The 20,056-nt window shown below is 39.8% G+C and overlaps 1 protein-coding gene and 1 long non-coding RNA gene across 2 annotated transcripts in view; both read left to right on the top strand.

The window, feature by feature from the left end:
* Positions 1–20,056, top strand: part of LOC134602893 (uncharacterized) — a 249,144-nt gene that overhangs the window by 192,979 nt on the left and 36,109 nt on the right. The window lies entirely within an intron of this gene.
* PRRT4 (proline rich transmembrane protein 4) overlaps positions 6,387–20,056 on the top strand; it is a 48,200-nt gene continuing 34,530 nt past the window's right edge. The window contains exon 1 of the mRNA XM_063448339.1: positions 6,387–6,477. The gene's annotated coding sequence lies outside the window, so the exon portion shown is untranslated. The remainder of the gene's footprint in view (positions 6,478–20,056) is intronic.

Below are 20,056 nucleotides of genomic sequence, written 5' to 3'. Positions count from 1 at the left end.
GGCTTCATAATTAACCCCTTCTAATAGTTTTTACATTAAAAGATTTTAAAACATTCATATGACAACAGCCGGTTTCCTAATGGCATTCCTCAGACTGAAGAGTTTACTTTGCTTGGGGATCTTAAACCATGGTACGACCCACTTTGGGGCCATTAAGTAATTGTATAGCCTATTGATAAAATCAAATGGGAGACCTCCAGGCATATCTACCTATGTAAAAGGCTGCATATATCACAGGAAAGGTGTATCAGCAAATTATAGTGGGAAAACAGGACAATTAGTTTAATTATACATCTCTATTCAAGACAACAGAAGAATCAAAGATTACAAAGTTTGTTTGCTGCCTTCACTTCTCAAGCAGAGAAATGACTACATTCTTCCAAACAATAATTATACAACAAACTAATAAAATACATATATCAATATAATGTTCTCAGTAGTCTTCCTTTAATCTTATAGAAACTGTGTAGAAGAGCAAATAGTCCAAACCAGTTAAACGGCCCTATAGATCCAGAGCATATGAGGGTAATCCACTGAGAGATAAAGCTCCTAATATCCTCACAGAGAGCCTGTGTCGTGGAGGAGAAGTTATTTCCTCTTCTATGATGTGATGATGTGACCACGGTATTCAGAGACATCAAGGTGTGTTTGCCACTACAAAGTGGAAGCTTTAGGTGTAAAGAAGTTCAGCTGTTATCTCCAAATGTGCATATTTAATTTGGCTCATTAGAGCAATAATCAAAATTGCAATATTGAAATTTGGTAACCAGTTTATCCAGGTACTGACACCCTCCATATTTTAACAGGTTGCCAAGTTAGGGTACATTGTAAGTGGGGCACAAGCGGAAAAGGCTGACAATAATAATAATACGAGGGCAAGTAATGAAAACAAATATACAGAAAATATACAACTTGTTAACTTGCACATTTTCTTTCCATAAAGAAAATAAACCTTCAGTTCAGCCTACCAGTCCTATTTCTATTGTAAATTTGATTTTATTAGGTTGTCAAATTAGTACGGATTATGGCATCTAATTGAGACTCGCAGGTCTCACATATAATCGAAATGGCAAGATACTGATTTTGCATACAGTTGCTTTAGACACGCAGGTCTGTTAGCATAGTAGTGAAGAAGGGACATGTAGTTCCCGTAACATATAACTTATCACCAAATTAGCAGAGAATGTCAAGCGGCCTATTGAGCTAGTTATCGTCTCTATGAGTGTGCTTTTACGAATTCGTTGTCTTATCTATTTCCTTTATGGTGTATTGCAAACAGTTCGCGTATGTTACTATTGTGATTCTGTTATTTTGTTTCTTTTTTTGGGGGGTATTTATCTAGTGATGAAACCAGGTCTTCGATTGCCTCACGAATTGTGAGAACCCCTTTTTCTCTAGATGTGTGGTGGTGTCCTCCGGCCGTCAGATGTTTTGTCTGGCTGCCATTTAAGTGTTTGCCCCATGATGTAGCTAGTATATACCCCTAAAGCCTGGTCCTGCAGGCCACTTCAGGTCCAGGTGTATCGTGGTTCCTCAAAGTGGGGCTTTTAGAGTCCACATGGAGCCAAAGTGGTGATTACCCTTATGGGTGTGTGTAGGGCTGTTAGATTGCCTGAATAGCTTTTCTTTTGCGTGCGGTGGTGGTGGGAGGTTGTGTGAATGTCGTCGTGGGAGTCGTAGTGTGTGGATCCCCTCCCCCAGTCCCCGCCCCCATCCCCCAAACCCCCGGCAGCGATAATTGTAGCCCTTCAAACCTAGCTTTGGACAACGTCCCTATTTCTAGAGAGCTCCCGAATTGGCATCCTGCCACCATCATGTCTGCCACTATGGTCTCGTTGTTTTCGTCTCTGTGTATTTTCCCCCCTGTATTGCCCTGTTTGGATACCTGTGCGTGTGTCTGAGCATGTGGGGTTGTGTTCGCCCAGTCCCCAAGGGAAGGCCTCTTCCCCCCCCGCAACACCCATCCCCCCAACCCATCCACAACCCGAAGTCCAGCGCGGCCAGATATCAGACTAGTGCTGTCCCTGTGGTATTTCCATCCCCAGCTTGCCTGTATCACTATGTCGTCCCTGGCCATGTCCCCGGGGCGTTCCCCCTGTCGAGTGTGGCATATTCCCATGGTTCTACCAGTCCTATTTCAACATATTTTTATTCTGTCACTTTGTATTACATTTAGAATAATGCCATACAGATTACATAACCATAATTTTGGGTTACATTTAGCTTTTTACTTATAACTAGCTTTGTGTAAATTGCGCATTATGTAATAAAACAAAACGCAGTGATCCATGCAAAAAACAAACAAACATATTCTGGGGGTATGAAAGCTTTCAAATGATTACTAGTGAATTTGACTATTAGCAGTGAACTGCTTCCTGCAGTGAGCTCCCCCCCAGGAACTTACACATTGTTAGTTTCCAGTTGCTGCAGATCAACAGCAGAGTATGAAAAGGTCATCTATTAGCTGGGGGAAAGGAGGACATACTACTATGAGGGGGTATTTGGTTATGGACAAATGCAAATGTGTCCACATTTTGGGCCATTTGCTCAAATTGTGAATATTACCATTTGCCCATGGTGAATATAACGTATCAATGCAATGTCTTGTTCTTCAAATTCAGGTATTAAAATGTTGGGCTCCCTCCCATACATGTCACTCAATATGTAGTGGTTGAGGGGTAAATAATCCCAAGGGTAGACAGCCCAGAGTCAATAGTGCTCCTTTTCCATTGGTCTTCACCCTCAGTCCCTGCACTGTGTCAAGGCAGTAAAAGGAAGTAAAAAAACATTATTTTATTTATTATCTAGATTAGATCTAGGCAACTGCTTTATTTTATTGGTTCTGTTGGGGAACTCTTAAAGACAGTCTTAGGGTATTTGATAAGATCTGTGCACAATTCTGGTCAAGGATCTAGCAGAGGGAATGCTTTGATTTACGTCTTACTCGTTTAAGCACTGATCCTGGATTATAGCATTGTCAACCAGCGGCATGGTCTAGTGAGAAGCAACCTGGGCACCACCAGGAACCATTTGCTGATAACACATTTGTCTCCGTTTTCTGGGCCTTGGGCCAAACAGGTTAACCCCCCACACAGCCCTTAACCTGTGAACAAGCTAGAAAGGCCTGCCTTCCTGATAAAGAGGTGCAGTAAAGAGTTTCCCAAAGCCAAAAGTAAGGCAGAAAAAGTACAACGCGTAAAACATCTAAAAAAAAAATTTACATTTGACATCTATAAACAATATGTATAAACTTATGTATGTGCATATTTCTGCCCTGCTTGTAATGTATTGTGCTTGAATCTGTGAGTATAGTGAGTATATGCAGCTGTGTAAATGCATGCAGGGCTAAAGATAGTGATGGACGTGGTTAGGATTACAAGGGGTTTAGGTTTAAAGGCACACTATAGTTACCAGAACAACTACAGCTTATTGTAGTTGTTCTGGTGTGTATAGTATGTCCCTGCGGGTATTTTCATGTAAACACTGCCTTTTCAGCAGAAAAGGCAGTGTTTACATTGCTGCCTAGTGACATCTTCAGTGACAGTCATTCAGACGGCCATTAGAGGTGTTTCCTGGGTTGTGCAGCACTGACATTGTGTCTCCATGCTCTTCATCGAGGCACTGAACTTTCTCCATATATATATGCATTGATTCAATGCATTTCTATGAGGAGATGCTGATTAGCCAGTGCAGCGCTAACCCTATTTAAGAGGGAGTCAGCCACCTAACATGATTCTAACACTATAGTGTCAGGATTACATGTTTGTATTCCTGATCCTATAATGTTTCTTTAAGGTTGGAGAGGGGTTCATGTCAGAGTTAGATTACATACCTAGTGTTTAAAAGATTAATAGCATGTGATGGGGTTAAAGTTGTGGTATAAAGACCTTTTAGGATTATTGAGTTTAGGGATAGAGTTGGGTTTAATTTAGTATTAGGGGGTATGAAGTGTTTTGTTTTTAAAGGATCACTATAGGGTCAGGAACAAAAACATGTATTCTTGACCCTATAGTTCTAAACCCACCATTTAGGTGGCTTGCCCCCCCCCTTAAAAGTTTAACACTCACCTTATTTCCAGTGCCGTGCGGGTCTGCTGGCGCTGGCTCCTCCCCCTTGGTGACATCATCAAAATTTAGCATTGGATTGGCTAAAATCGGCAAGGGGCGGGACCAAACACAGTTTTGGGCAATCAGCACCTCCTCATAGAGATGCATTGAATCAATACATCTCTATGAGGAAAATTCAGCTTCTCCATGCAGAACGTGGGGATGCTGAATGGCAGGGCTGCCTGCTGTGCAGCCCTGAGCCAGGAAGCCCCTCCTGTGTCCATCTAAGGAGTAGCCACTCGGAGGTGTCCCTAGGGGCAATGCAAAAAGGCAATGTTTACATGAAAATGTCTGAAGGGAGCTATTATACTCAACAGAACAACTACATTAAGCTTTAGTTGTTCTGGTGACTATAGTGTCCCTTTAAGAAGAGTTAGACATAACGTAAACGGTTTATTTTCTGGTTTGAGTGCTGAAAATTGAAGGGTTATTTAAAAAGTACTCACCCTCCTATGTCTTCTGTATACCAGTCAGACTCCTATGATTGATGATATTAAAGCCGCAGGAGTGGTGATACATTGTGTATCACTAAGAGCTTCACATGTTCCTCCTGCAATGTATTTCCTGTGTGAGAGGCTGTTAGTGGGCAGGTGAAATGATCCCTTCTACTTTCTGTCCAGCCTCACTTAGACACCGTAGTAGCAAGGACAAAACTGAGTTTTATACCCTCTAAAACTTTTCCTGCAGGTCTTACTAAAACTGACTGGACTACAGAGAACACTGTTCACGGCTCCTGATACTTATCTCTCCACACCATTCTATTTAAAGTGACACTATAGTCACCAGAACCACTGCAGCTTAATGTAGTGGCCCTGGTGTCTATAGCCTGTCCCTGCTGGCTGAGCAATGTAAACGCTGTTTATTCAGAGAAAAGGCAGTGTTTAGATTGCTGCTTATAAACACTTCTAGTCGTAGTCTCTCAGATGGCCTCTAGAGGTGCTTCCTATCCCAGTGCTGCACAGTGTGCAGCACCTATGTTCAGTGTCTTCACGCTCTCCATAGAGCTTAATTGATTAGATGCATATCTATGAGGAGATACTGGTTGGCGCAGTGGGGCTTTTTGCAGTGCATGCACAATAGCCTTTAGTGGTCTTTTAACGTATAGGTCTCTAGAGAGGTGAAAAAGAGCCTAATACAGTAAAAGAGTACATATGCACACATCTAAGTAATTGGATCTAACGAGGGGTCGTCCAGGATAAAGGCATCACCTGAAAAAACTGAAGTAAAGTAGAAATATCTTTATTAATTTATTGTAGAATAAACAAGCTGTGGGCAACAAGCGTAATAGAGAGGGTGAAGACCTCACATCAGCCCCCCAGCAATGAGCACTTACTTGCAAGCAGGAGCCTCCATAGAAATTGTCTAGCAGCGAGTTATAAAACTTGATAAAGATAGCTCCGCCTTATGTCACGTTTTGTCAAGCGAAAGAAAACTAAGTGGTCCCTATTTTGCTTTATTTATTTAGGAGAAAAAGAAGAATAGATTAGTAGTGAAGAAGAGACGTGGAAGACATTGAAGCAAAGTAAGTATAGGGTGTTGTACTTTTTTTGCCACACAATTGGAGTGAAGCAACAGATATAAATATTTTTATTTACATGTTTCTTGCACTTTTCTATTATGTGCCTAAAATTGTGCTCTTTTCATTTTGCTTCATCAAGCGAAAATGCTATGGAAATAACGATCGTTAACAGTGATAACATACAAATTGCCATTCTTTAACAAATCTGAGTCTATGCATTCCTGTCTGTCTAAACTACAGATCATGAGCAACAGTTTTGGCATGCCAGATTAATTTTACATGGCTCACAATAGCAAGATAATTTAGTTACATGCATAAAAGATGAATACAGGTTACCAGGGGAAATGAAGCTATCTACCCTAATTCACCATAGACCTATACAACATGCTGAGCTTATCTTTATAAGTGTATTAAATCCTATATATAATGTATGACTAAAACCTTTCATTGTCATATTAATATTTAAATAATGCATATACAAACTACAATTTAAATGAATTCTTCCTGGATCCAGTTCAACTGAAAAACAAAAATATAAATCCCAGCTGCACATGAAGTCTACTCACATCCAACAAACCACAAAAATAATGCAACACAGAGACAAGTCTAAATTATAAACACTCGACATGCACCACACTGCAAGTTAGCCAGTGACAGGGAGGGGACTGGAAGGCACAGATAGTGGCAGACAGGATAGGAGGTGGGGGAGAGGAGGAGGAGGAGGAGGGAATTTTGGTATGGGAAAGGGTGGGTCTGGTTTAGTAGTGGAGATCGTTCCTCTGGAGCTGAAACCAGATTCACTATAGAGCGGGTTGTGCACACAGGACGCTACAGCACCATGGATCTGGATGGGTGAGTGATGCCACCATCTTCATTCATTTGCCGCATAGAACGTTGAGAATCATGCAGCAGGTTCCATGTTCTCTACGTGATGCTTACAATTTCTGTGCAGTTCTGCATGCAATATTCACTGGGTATATTCACATGTTGTCGTCTCAAGCAGCCGAGTCTTAGCATGTAATAACACACTTTTTTTTATTTTTTTTTATTTTATTTTTTTACCGTGTTATCGTCTGCTCTGCATACTGCAGGTAGACCGGTGTTTTGTGTGTTGCACATCATACATTTTGATGAGTAAAGAAATAGGCATAACTCGGTTTGGAAACAGATCTCCAACTCAGCATTCTACGGCGTGTAAAATATACACACGATGCCACATTACACACAGATTGTATACGGTAATTCTATACGCATACATTTTGTTCAATGTTACAGATGCACCCAAAGCAGACATTTTACAGAGAGACACACAAACGTAGAAAGGCTGCAGAGATTTCTGTTTTGGCTTTTTTGCATGTTGCTCCCTGTAAAAACGTGCATCCTATTGCATATTTATATCTGCATATAAATCACATGTGCATTTATATGAAAACATATTTGCATGTTTCAGATACACAGGCAGCTCAGTGTTACAGAGGCAGGCAAATAAGGGGAATCCAAATACAAACATAACTATACCATGCAGAGGAAATTATTTGGAATTATGACACTGATCTCAAAATCCTTTTTTATTAATTCATAACAGGTGCTATGCTGGAGTAGAGTGCTACATATGGCGAAATAATCCGACTGTTGATTAAGATTTAGCACGTTGCCCTAGAATGCTTTTTGCGTTCATACATACACCTATACAACAAAGCAGAATAATAGTATGAGAATTAGGAGAGCGTAGTATGTAAGCTATGGTTCAAAAACTCAAGGCACACCAAGGGTTCTGGTTTTGTCAGAATTCCTACTGGAACATAATTGGTAAATACCTAAATCCTGGACTGTTGGTGTATCTTGAACTAGAAATAATTGCATGTTATCCCTGGAGATTCACATTTATGATGAAATAAGGCTTAGTGCATGTTCCTACCATAATGATTTAGTAAGAGTAGCGAATGTAATGTAAGGATGCTCATTACTTAAATGTGTTAAGATTATACTCTGTCCAATATATTACGCATCACTATGTCTTACACATAATAAATGTTTTATCCATACACACCGCTGTTCTTGTTAAATACACAATTAACAAATTTAAACACAAGGACATCACTTGACAGTACATGCCACACTATTTTGTTATGTTGCTGATTACATAATAATTTGGCTCCTTTCTAAGAATTGTTAACAATATATGCAACAAGGGTTGTGTACTGTGTCACACAGATTTTGAAGTTATTCTGTTGCGTGATTTGCAGTATAAAAAAGGACAGAATTTTCCTCACTTACAGATTTTCAGGGATATTCACTAAAGTGAAATTCAAATTTAAGGTCAAAGTAGCCACTCCCACCACCCTTAACCCTGCAAGTGTAATTGTTGATTTTTTTTTATAAACTGCAATAATTACTTTGCAGGGTTAAGTCCTCCACTAGAGGGACTTCCGGCTTCTTAAAATACGAAAAGTTTTATGTGTTAAACGACGCTGGACGTCCTCACGCTATTCATGGGGACATCCAGCGTCGTTGGAATCCCCATAGGAAAGCATTGAATAATGCTTTCCTATGGGTAGGTCTAATTCGCACGGCTGATGGCGGGGGAGGAGCGTGGGCGGAGCCTGACCCAGCACCGAGGGACATCGGCACTGGATTCAGGTAAGTCACTGAAGGAGTTTTAACCCCTTCAGCAACATGGGATGGGGGCTGGGGGGATATTTTTTTACTGGCACTGGAGAGTCCCTTTAAAAATTCTCTAACTCAGCTATGCTTTTAGGTCGGCTATTGTGGCCTTAAATTTAAAATCCACTTGGAATTTGTACTTTAGTGAATAACCCTGTTTGTCATTATTTTCTATGGCAGTCTTAGGGATTATAAAGAATATCTAAAATCCTTTATGTTTGAACTTGTGCTCAGTAATAAAGCTTATTTTCACTGAATACTGTGTTAGGCTTAGTGAATCTTACATGGTTTCTCACTTATTCAGGGATTTCAAATTGTAGGCCAAAATAGTTGGATTGAAAAGGATTCTCAAGCTCACCTACGTTTCCAGCTTAATTTGACCTAAAATATTTAAGAGAAACAGTTTTTTTTAAGAGTAAAAGTCCATCTCTAGACCACCTCTCAGTCAGCCACTAGAGGGACTTCCCCTCAATCTCTGCAGGACCTGTGTTCAGCGTCTCCACACTCAACATTGAGATGCTGAATGTTCCATAAAGAGATGCACTGATTTAATGCCTTGTATACAAACTAGCCTCACAATGCTTACCTATGGGGAAGCATTGGATTGGCTGAAAAAAATAAAGACTGATGATATCAGCCAAGGTGGCAGGGCAGCAGCAAATAGACCAGCAAAGCGAGAGCTGAAAGTTAAGAAAAATCGTATTCTTTAATGCAGGAAGGGAGGTGTACATCTAAATAGTTGGCAGAACACTATAGCACTAGGAATACAAGTTTGTATTCTTGCTATAGTGTTCCTTTAAATGTAGAATAAATACTTATCTATTCTTCAGGTGGGTACCTCCATCTTGGCTCCCTGTCAATCATTGTCATACACTCTGTAATTTTCATCTGACAGTCAACACAGAGAAAGCTTACAGTGAAAAGAGGAGAAATCACAGGTTTTCTATTTATTCTCCTTATTTGCAATATGAAAATGTAACATCACGTGAAAAATAGAAGGTTAAGGGAACACTCGAAGGTTAAAAAAATAATGACACCAAGATTGAGGCCTCAGGGAACCAATCAGGAGACGGGCTGCATGGCCAGTGAGGAGATCAAAGATCGCCCTCACTTGTCAGCCCATTCACAGGCCCAAGTAGAGGGGTGCTGAACACTTGCGATCTTCAGATCAAATGCATTGCTCCAGCAGGCATTGCCATGGCAACGCTCTGCCAGAGGTTAGAATTCAATTAGCCTGCACCCTGATAGGCCACACACCCTGTATCAGAGTTCTCTACCTCATGTCAATGTCTGCCTTGTATGGGGCATCTAATTAACAAGTAGAGTTCATATATATAAAGTTATATTTATATATAATCACAGGTTGAGTCCCAGGTCAGGGTAGCACAATTAGCATCACCCTCAGTCAGCCAGTGATGATAGGATTGTCAAAGTAGGGATGGAGCCCAGGCATGGTGCATTTTTATCCTACAACCGTTACTGCATATTAATGCTCACTTAATATTGCAGACCAGATGATGCACCTACAAAGCCCTTTTCTCCCTAACACACACACAATAGTTCTTATCTTCCCCTCAACACACAAACAAGAGCCCCTGTCTCCTCCCAACACACACAAGAATCCCTATCACCAATAAAACACACAATACAGCCCCTATCTTTCCGCACACGTGCACTACCACCCCAATTTCCCCACACATGCTAACTTCAGCCTCAGTTTCACTCGAGATTTGCTACATCCCTAACCCCCAAACACACACTATAGATGCTCTCTCCCACAAACACACCCAAATACAACCCTTATTTACATGCACACCCACCCTACAATATAAACAGCCCCATTAACGCACACACAACCTGACAACAGCCTCCCTCCCAAACAAGCAACACTACAAGCACCACCCCCAAAATATGCAATCCCAGGAACAACGTTCAGAAACAAGCAACACCATAAGTAGCCTACCCTCACACACGTAACTCCACACGTAGCATTACCACAAACATACAACTTCATAAGCAGCTTCCCCACAGACGATATACCACGAGCAGCTTCTACATACCCAAACACCTCCCCAATCTTGCCTCGACCTATCCTCCAACCACCCACCTAGTCGCATTTACCATCCAATCAAATATCTGAAAATCACATACCCCAATCTAGTCCCAACCACCCATTGAATTATATACAAAAACATCTTTGCATACATGTATATATGAAGGGGCAGGAAGTACATTGAGGAAACTGTTCTTGGGACAGCATGTAAGGTAAATCCAGCCCAAAGTTATTATATATTTTTTTAGATTCAGCCACCTTTTTAAAAATAAAAACCAGCAAAAAAGCCTTTAAATTAACCTATAGGCAGGCTTCTCTTTACAGCTAATCCACCATTGGTGAGATCATCCCAACGGATGATCTTGGTCCAATCAAGTGCAAATCAATGGTAGCACAGCAATCACAGCCCAAATGGACGCTTCTCATTGAATTCAATGTGACTCTATGACAAGCATTCAGTGTCACCATGCTATCTGTGATGATGCCAAACATTGGAGACTTCTGATATTCAACGAGGAAGCACCTCCAGTGACTGTCAGTCCGACTACTTCTACAGGCTGGTTTATAGAAAAATGTTAACAATGCCACAGACTCTTTGCCCCAAAACCACTTAATTAACAATATTTATTGATGGACATGTGTCTCTTTTCAGCATATGTAACAACAATAGGTTATACTAATGCTTAGAGTGTACCTTTAACATAAGTTATAGGTTATTTTTCTATCCTTTACCAACAACGCTTGGCTTAGTAAATAACCCTGTTAAAATCTGAGAATAATCACATTAGAAGTTTACCACAACAACTGCTGCAAATCTTGAATCCCAGCTCAGGACTATCACCCTGTAAACTATCTCCTTAAAGGAGCACCATAGGGTCAGGAACACAAACATATATTTCTGACCCTATAGTGTTAAAACCACCACCACCGTGGCCCCCTCTTGCCACCCTGTACAGTTGCAAGAAAAAGTATGTGAACCCTTTGGAATTATATGGATTTCTGCACAAATTGGTCATAAAATGTGATCTGATCATCATCTAAGTCACAACAATAGACAATCGCAGTCTGCTTAAACTAATAACACACAAAGAATGAAATGTTGCCATGTTTTTATTGAACACACCATGTAAACATTCACAGTGCAGGTGGAAACAGTATGTGAACCCTTGGATTTAATAACTGGTTGAACCTCCTTTGGCAGCAATAACTTCATCCAAACCTTTCCTGTAGGTGCAGATCAGACGTGCAGGAGTAATTCTTGACCATTCCTCTTTACAGAACTGTTTCAGTTCAGCAATATTCTTGGGATGTCTGGTGTGAATCGCTTTCTTGAGGTCATGCCACAGCATCTCAATCGGGTTGAGGTCAGGACTCTGACTGAGCCACTTCAGAAGGCGTATTTTCTTCTGTTTAAGCCATTCTGTTGTTGATTTACTTCTATGCTTTGGGTCATTGTCCTGTTGCAACACCCATCTTCTGTTGAGCTTCAGCTGGTAGACAGATGGCCTTAAGTTCTCCTGCAAAATGTCTTGATAAACTTGGGAATTCATTTTTCCTTCGATGATAGCAATCCGTCCTGACGCAGCAAAGCAACCCCAAACCATGATGCCCCCACCACCATACTTCACAGTTGGGATGAGGTTTTGATGTTGGTGTGCTGTGCCTCTTTTTTGCTGCACATAGTGTTGTGTGTTTCTTCCAAACAACTCAACTTTGGTTTTATCTGTCCATAGAATGCTCTTGTGCAAACTGTAAACATGCAGCAATGTTTTGTTTGGACAGCAGTGGCTTCCTCTGTGGTATCCTCCCATGAAATCCATTCTTGTTTAGTGTTTTACGTATTGTAGATTCGCTAACAAGGATGTTAGCATTTGCCAGTGACTTTTGTAAGTCTTTAGCTGACACTCTATGATTCTTCTTCACCTCATTGAGCAGTCTGCGCTGTGCTCTTGCAGTCATCTTTACAGGATGGCCACTCCTAGGGAGAGTAGCAGCAGTGCTGAACTTTCTCCATTTATAGACAATTTGTCTTACCGTGGACTGTTGAACAGCAAGGCTTTTGGAGATACTTTTATAACCCTTTCCAGCTTTATGCAAGTCAACAATTCTTAATCGTAGGTCTTCTGAGAGCTCTTTTGTGCGAGGCATCATTCACATCAGGCAATGCTTCTTGTGAAAAGCAAACCCAGAACTGGTGTGTGTTTTTTATAGGGCAGGGCAGCTGTAACCAACACCTCCAATCTCATCTCATTGATTGGACTCCAGTTGGCTGACATCTCACTCCAATTAGCTCTTGGAGATGTCATTAGTCTAGGGGTTCACATACTTTTTCCACCTGCACTTTGAATGTTTACATGGTGTGTTCAATAAAAACATGGCAACATTTCATACATTGTGTGTTATTAGTTTAAGTAGACTGTGATTGTCTATTGTTGTGACTTAGATGATGATCAGATCACATTTTATGACCAATTTGTGCAGAAATCGATATAATTCCAAAGGGTTCACATACTTTTTCTTGCAACTGTATATAGTAAAATTGTACTTGTATTTAAGTCTGCAGCTGCTTCCTCTGCCCCAGTTTGCATTTGAAGCTGCCTGCTGACATCATCAGAAGTGGTGGTCTGAGCCAATCACAATGCTTCCCCATAGGATTGGCTGAGACGGTCAAGGAGGCAGATCAGGGGTTAGAGCCAGCACAAGCCAAACATAGCCCTGGCCAATCAGCAACTCCTCATAGAGATTGACTGAATCAATACCTCTCTATGAGGAAAGTTCCGTGTCTGCATGCAGAGGGTGGAGACACTGAATGTTGTGATGCATACCAGGACTGCTTAAGGAAAAACCTCTAGCGGCCATCTGAGGAGTGGTCAGTGGAGTTATCACTAGATTGTAATGTAAACACTGTATTTTCTCTTAAAATGCAGTGTTTACTGCAAAAAGCATGAAGTGTTGTTCTGGTAACTATAGTGTCCCTTTAAGTTGTCCCAATAAATTACAGAACCCAGTTCAATACTCCTAAAATATATCACCTCAGGCATCCACAAACCATATTACACACCCCTCCTCAAGGCTGTAAACCAGATGAAGAGGGTGAATTCAATTCACTTACATTACTCAATAAATACACAAGATCCAGCGCACTCTCCTATCTACTAAACAGCAACTTCAATGTTGACAGATTTTATTAGTTTGTAAAAGTTTTTTGTTTTTTTTAAAAACACCTAATCTAGGCAAAAAAATGGGGATTTAGTTACATTATATGATCATACATTGCATAAGCCTGCCACAACGTCAATGTACCCCATCTTTGGCAGGTCCTACTCTCAGACATTAGACTGTGAGAGTAGGACCTGCCAAAGATGGGGTACATTGACGTTGTGGCAGGCTTATGCAATGTATGATCATATAATGTAACTAAATCCCCATTTTTTTGCCTAGATTAGGTGTTTTTAAAAAAAACAAAAAACTTTTACAAACTAATAAAATCTGTCAACATTGAAGTTGCTGTTTAGTAGATAGGAGAGTGCGCTGGATCTTGTGTATTTATTGTATAATATGGCCCCCAGCAGCACCCCATTTAAGCATGTTTAGGTGAGTGCAACCATCCCCCCATGTTTCCTATATATATTTGGGAGTCTAGCCAACTCCTTGGTTCTGCACCCCTCCCTGTTACAGGTGCCTCATCTCAGGTCCCTATTTAGCCTTGTACTGCAGAGAGCCTCAGATGGAATTTTTTCCCAAGTAAGTGGTTAATCTCATAAGAGCAGACATTAGACTGTGAGAGTAGGACCTGCCAAAGATGGGGTACATTGACGTTGTGGCAGGCTTATGCAATGTATGATCATATAATGTAACTAAATCCCCATTTTTTTGCCTAGATTAGGTGTTTTTAAAAAAAACAAAAAACTTTTACAAACTAATAAAATCTGTCAACATTGAAGTTGCTGTTTAGTAGATAGGAGAGTGCGCTGGATCTTGTGTATTTATTGTATAATATGGCCCCCAGCAGCACCCCATTTAAGCATGTTTAGGTGAGTGCAACCATCCCCCCATGTTTCACTTACATTACTGTTTGATAGACATCATTCAGCACTATTAGCACATGAGTAAATCATTATGATGTTAAAGGCTTCCATTCTCTGTTTGGTTTCTTTGTGGAATATTGTTGATATAAGTGTTGCACTGTTTCTCACTAGTTAGTGTGTCAGGCAGTGAGTAATGTTCTCACTGATGTGAAAGTCAATACCACGTCCATTATATATCTTCTTGCCATGCACATGCTCAGTGTGTGCGTACACAAAATCTTCTTCACATGCACGACTTATGTACATAATCTGTGCACACACAGCAAGAACAGCATTTTTAAAAAATCTCAAACTTTTTCTCATTTTGTCTTATGATCTCTTCTGAATGCATTGGAATTTCAGTGTATTCTAAATGTGTTTTTGATAATGACTTTGTTTATGAAAAAGTTAAATGTGACAGTTTTCCATTTCACGCAAAATAAATTCATTAAAAGCAAAAACATGCTAGTATCTTGTCCTTTCCAGAAACTTCCCTAAAATACCCTAATCTAAAGACATGTTCAGTGTGGCGTTTGAGAATTTTTATTGAAGCAACAGAGGAAATTGTTTGTAATTAAAGACCGAGTATAAAAATGTGTTCCCTGGATAATCGTACCCACCCCACAGAATACACAGCTTCGGGTGTGGCTGGAGTTGTGAAAGAGTTAATGATTAGTCCCTTTAAACTCATGCCATGCATATGTATGTGTGTTGGTGTTTCAAAGGCTTGTTTATAATGACATCATTTATTCACTATGAAATTGCAGCAGCCACCCACTACATCAGAACACACTGAAAATCTTCGTCAGTTGAAAAAAAGTTTTACATATGTTTTTTGACAGCACTGTCTCAGTTTCTCTACCCATCCCTCCATCCATTGCAACATGAATAATCTAAGTACTGTTTCAGAGAATTCTATCATAATCACAAACCATGCAATCTGGACTCAAATATCATTCAAAGTCACTTCACACTATAGATAAGAAAGAGAATAATGAATCTCTTTATGTGGAAAAGATCCATATAGCCCCCTTTGTTGCAGAAGTACACTACTTTGTGTGTTCTAAATACGTAGCTACTCCATAACAGTAATGCAAACCCCAGTATGTGTGCCTGTTACAGTAACATGCATTTTCTCTAGCAAACTCTTGTTTGTATGTTATCAATGTAGTCCATGAATATAATAAATGTTAACCCTATGCACAAATGACCCCCCTAAGCTCCCTGTTTAGTATACGATGTTTGTAGTGTGCAGTGTGAAGTGGTATACAGTGCTAAAGTATGAATTGTCAGGGATTCAATGCGAATTTCAAGGACTTTTTAGGACAAAATAGCCAAACTCAAAACATAACTAACTTGCCAATTGTTTTCCGATTTGGCTACTTTGTCCTAAAGTGATAAATTATTTTTGAAATGCTTACAGGTTGGACCTTATTATAAAAGTAATACTTCTTCCTGCCACAAAATTACACTAACCATCATTGTGATGTGTTAGTGTAATTGTGCTAGAGTCACCAGAACAACTACAGCGTGATATAGTTATTCTTGTGTGTACTGCCTGTCCCTGCATGCTTTTTAAGGTAAACACTGCCTTTTCAGAGAAAAGGCAGTGTTTACACTACTTCCTAGTACAGGGATAGGCAGCCTTCGGCACTCCAGATGTTGTCGACTATCTCCCATAATGCTCTTACAGCCATAATACTAACAGAGCATAAGGGGAGGTGTAGTCCAAAACATCTGGAGTGCTGAAGGTTGCCTTCCCCTGTCCTAGTAACACTTCTAGTGGCAGTCACTCAGACGACCACTGGAGGTGCTGCACAATATGCAGCACTGACGTTCAGCGTCTCCACGCACTGCATGGAGGCACTGAACTCTCCTCATAAAAATGCATTGTTTCAATGAATCTCTATAAGGAGAGATGCTGATTGGCACAGCATGGCGTTTTGTGGTGCATGCACAATAACCTCATGAGAGAGCATTGGATTGGCAGAGATCATCAGCCAAGGAGACAGAGCGGGGGAGGAGCAAACCACAACGAACTCACATGGCACTGGAAAAAATGTAAGTTTAACGCCGTTTTACTGCAGGAAGAGCAGGGACCATACACCTAAATGGCAATCTTAGAGCTATAGTGTCAGAAATACATGAACACTATAGTGCTCCTTTACATAATTAACTGGCTAATGTTCAAAATAATCCTGGTATTATTATTATTATTATTATTTTATTTACATAGCGCCAACAAATTCCGTAGCGCTGTACAATGGGGTATATACTCTTTATCTTCATTGCCTGGTTCATAAACACTTCTCCAGTTCTCATATCCATTCTCAAATCTATGGTGTAAGGCAGTCTTGTAAAGGAAAGAAAATGTAAAATATAGACACAGAAGAACCAAAAAGTTTTTTGCCGTGCACAAGTCTAGTAGCCATCGCCATCAAGTTTGAATCAATAATTTAGTTTGAGAGTTTGGTGTTTTTTTTTTTTGTGTTTTATAGTTGAACACATTATATATAAGATTAAGTGCCAATACTCAAGTATGAGATGGCATCTGGTCTTGAGAGAAAATGGACACCAAGTGGTGAGTGGCTATTTAGAAAATGAAACCAATAATGAAAAAACAGTGAGAACACCAGAGGAACACTAGTGGAGTTGTGTTGTAGCACAATTTGACATCATGCATGGTATTTTAAATTATTTAAAGTGGACACATGTAGAAAAGTGAAATAAGCTCAAAATGTCTTCAAAAGGAAATGGATTAAAACAAAGCTAATAATGGAGGGGTTAAAAGGACATAAAGCACAAAAGGCAAAAATATTTACATGGCATTTTAGAGTCTGATGAAAATGGGAAAGAAAACAATGCAGCTTATAATGAGATCAAAGATTGCTGACTTATAGAAACGGAATGGCACATAGACTGAGATGATGCTAAAACATATAGAAAACATGCATCATTTATAGAGATTTCAGAATACGTAAGCCCGAATAGGACACAGAAAACCACTTAATGCTTTTGTATACAATAACATGCCTATTATCAAAAATTGGAAGTCTGCACTAGTTTCCCGATAAAATATGTACTTATGAAAATGCAAACTTAGCGATATTCCTTTTAGCTATGCAGAATAATGGAAATTATTGTAAATTTGCAATATCCAGATACAGACTTGTATCAATGGTGTAAAGTTTCCATTCCATATTAAAGTAAAAAGGGTGGATATGTAAACATTTTCCCGTTTGCTGAGAAGGAATGCAGATTTTGCATATGTTAAATCCTGTAACCTGGTCTGAGAGGTTATTACTTGAATGAGATAACGTTGGAATTTTGCACTGATCCCTGGGGGAGACAGACTAATGGCACCTGTAGCCTGTTGGTTCTCACTTACAAAGAATGTAAGTGGATGGTTGATAAGAACTTCCACATCCTATGATCTACCCAGTCTCTTTATCTTTTTTTTTTTAGAACTCAAGACTGAGTTCAATTTCAATGTTGTGTGAATTTGGACACACTTCGTTAAACCACTCAGATGATTACTATTTATGGCAGAACAGTGTAACTGTTTCACTAGAACATTATGCTCAGATACCCAAAGGGCAACAACATTGGTAGTTCAAAAGAATCATGGAGTCAGGATTTTTAAGATCCAGATCATATGTGCCTTGTGATTTCAGTTTGTGTAATGGTGTCTTGTGAAATAGCAGTCATAAGGCTATAACCATGTCTCATTTAATAGCATAAATATATCTATCCAAACCTTTCATTATACATTTTTTAGTCCATACCCAAAAAAAACTTACACTTAAAGGGACACTATAGTCACCAGAACAACTGCAGGCTTTTTTCATGTAAAAAGGAGAAAAGGCAGTGTTTACATTGCCCCTAGGGACACCTCCAAGTGGAGATGGCCACTGGAGGTGCTTCCTGGGTCAGTGCTACCAAAAAAGCAGCACTGACATTCAGCGCCCACACGCTCTGCATGGAGACGCTGAATTTTCCTCATAGAGATGCATTGATTTAATGCATCTTTATGAAGAGGTCCTGATTGGCCAAAACAGGATTTGGCCCCACCCTGTGCCTATTTTAGCCAATCCAATACTTTCCCTTTGAGAAAGGGGGCGGAGCCAGCACAGCCTGACACCCGCGGCGCTAGAAATAAGGTGAGTTTTAATCTTTTATACAGGGGCTAAGGGGGGAAAGCCACCTAAATGGTGTTTGTGTTCCTGACCCTACATTGTTCCTTTAACCCCTTAACACGGTTACAGCGTTCTATGCCGTCCCCATTTAAATGGGCTTTAAAGCCGTTGCGGCGGCATAGAACGCCATAACGGCTTAAGCCCCCCAGGAGGTAAGATTTACGATCCTCTTCGGGAGGACTGCCTGACAGCCCAGACAGCCCTCCCACGGCAAATCAGGCCCCCGGGGGCCATGTGAAAAAATTAAAACAAATTATATATACATATGTAATTTAATTCTAACTATTTTGTTATATATGTGACAAAATAAACTTAGAATGACATTCTATATATATATATCTATATATAAAATACAAAAAAACGCAAATATATACATATATATAATTACATTAATAACTACATAAGTGTACACGTAGACTTTAAATAAATAGATATGTATATATATATTAAAATTCGATGTGTATATTTAAGTAATCTTTTAACACAACAACATACCTGACAACCCAGGCAGAAAGTGCAGAGAATTTGAATTGCAAGCACTATATTTAACTCTGTAACTTTCCAAGACACCATAAAACCTGTACATGGGGGGTACTGTTTTACTTGGGAGACTTCGCTGAACACAAACATTAGTGTTACAAAATGGTAACTTGTATTACAACAATGATATTTTTAGTAAAAGCAACGTTTTTTGCATTTTTCACACACGAACTGAACTTTTACTGACGATTTTATTGTAAAACAGTTATTTTTGTGTTCAGTGAAGTCTCCCAAGTAAAAGAGTACCCCCCATGTACAGTTTTTATGGTGTTTTGGAAATTTAGAGAGTCAAATATAAGGCTTGCATTTCATTTTTTTTCACATTGAAATTTGCCAGATTGGTTATGTTGCCTTTTGAGACTGTATGGTAGCCCAGGAATAAGAATTACCCGCATGATGGTATACCATTTGCAAAAGTATACAACCCAAGGTATTGCAAATGGGGTATGTCCAGCCATTTTTAGTAGCCACTTAGTCACAAACACTGGCCAAATATTAGTTTTTTGCTTTTTTCCCACAAAAACAAATATGAATGCTAACCTTGGCCAGTGTTTGTGACTACGTGGCTACTACAAAAGACTGGACATCCCTTACTTGCAATACCTTGGGTAGTCTACTTTTGCAAATGGTATGCCATCATGGGGGTAGATCTCATTCCTGGGCTACCAATCAGTCCCAAAGGCAACATTACTAATCCAGCAAATTTCAATGTGAAAAACCTGAAAAATGGAATGTGCTATATTTGACCCTTTAACTTTCCAAAACACTGTAAAAACTGTTAATGGGGGCTACTGTTGTACTCGTGAGACTTTGCTGAATCCAAATATGTGCTCTTTTTTCAGTAAAAGCTAACGTATTATGACATTTACAGCTAAAATGTGAGGCAGAACTACAAATCTTTTAAAAAAAAT

This window comes from Pelobates fuscus, chromosome 3 (assembly GCF_036172605.1).
Source record: "Pelobates fuscus isolate aPelFus1 chromosome 3, aPelFus1.pri, whole genome shotgun sequence".
NCBI classification, from domain to species: domain Eukaryota; kingdom Metazoa; phylum Chordata; class Amphibia; order Anura; family Pelobatidae; genus Pelobates; species Pelobates fuscus.
The sequence above is the reverse complement of the archived record's forward strand: the minus strand, read 5'-3'. Positions and strand labels throughout refer to the sequence as shown.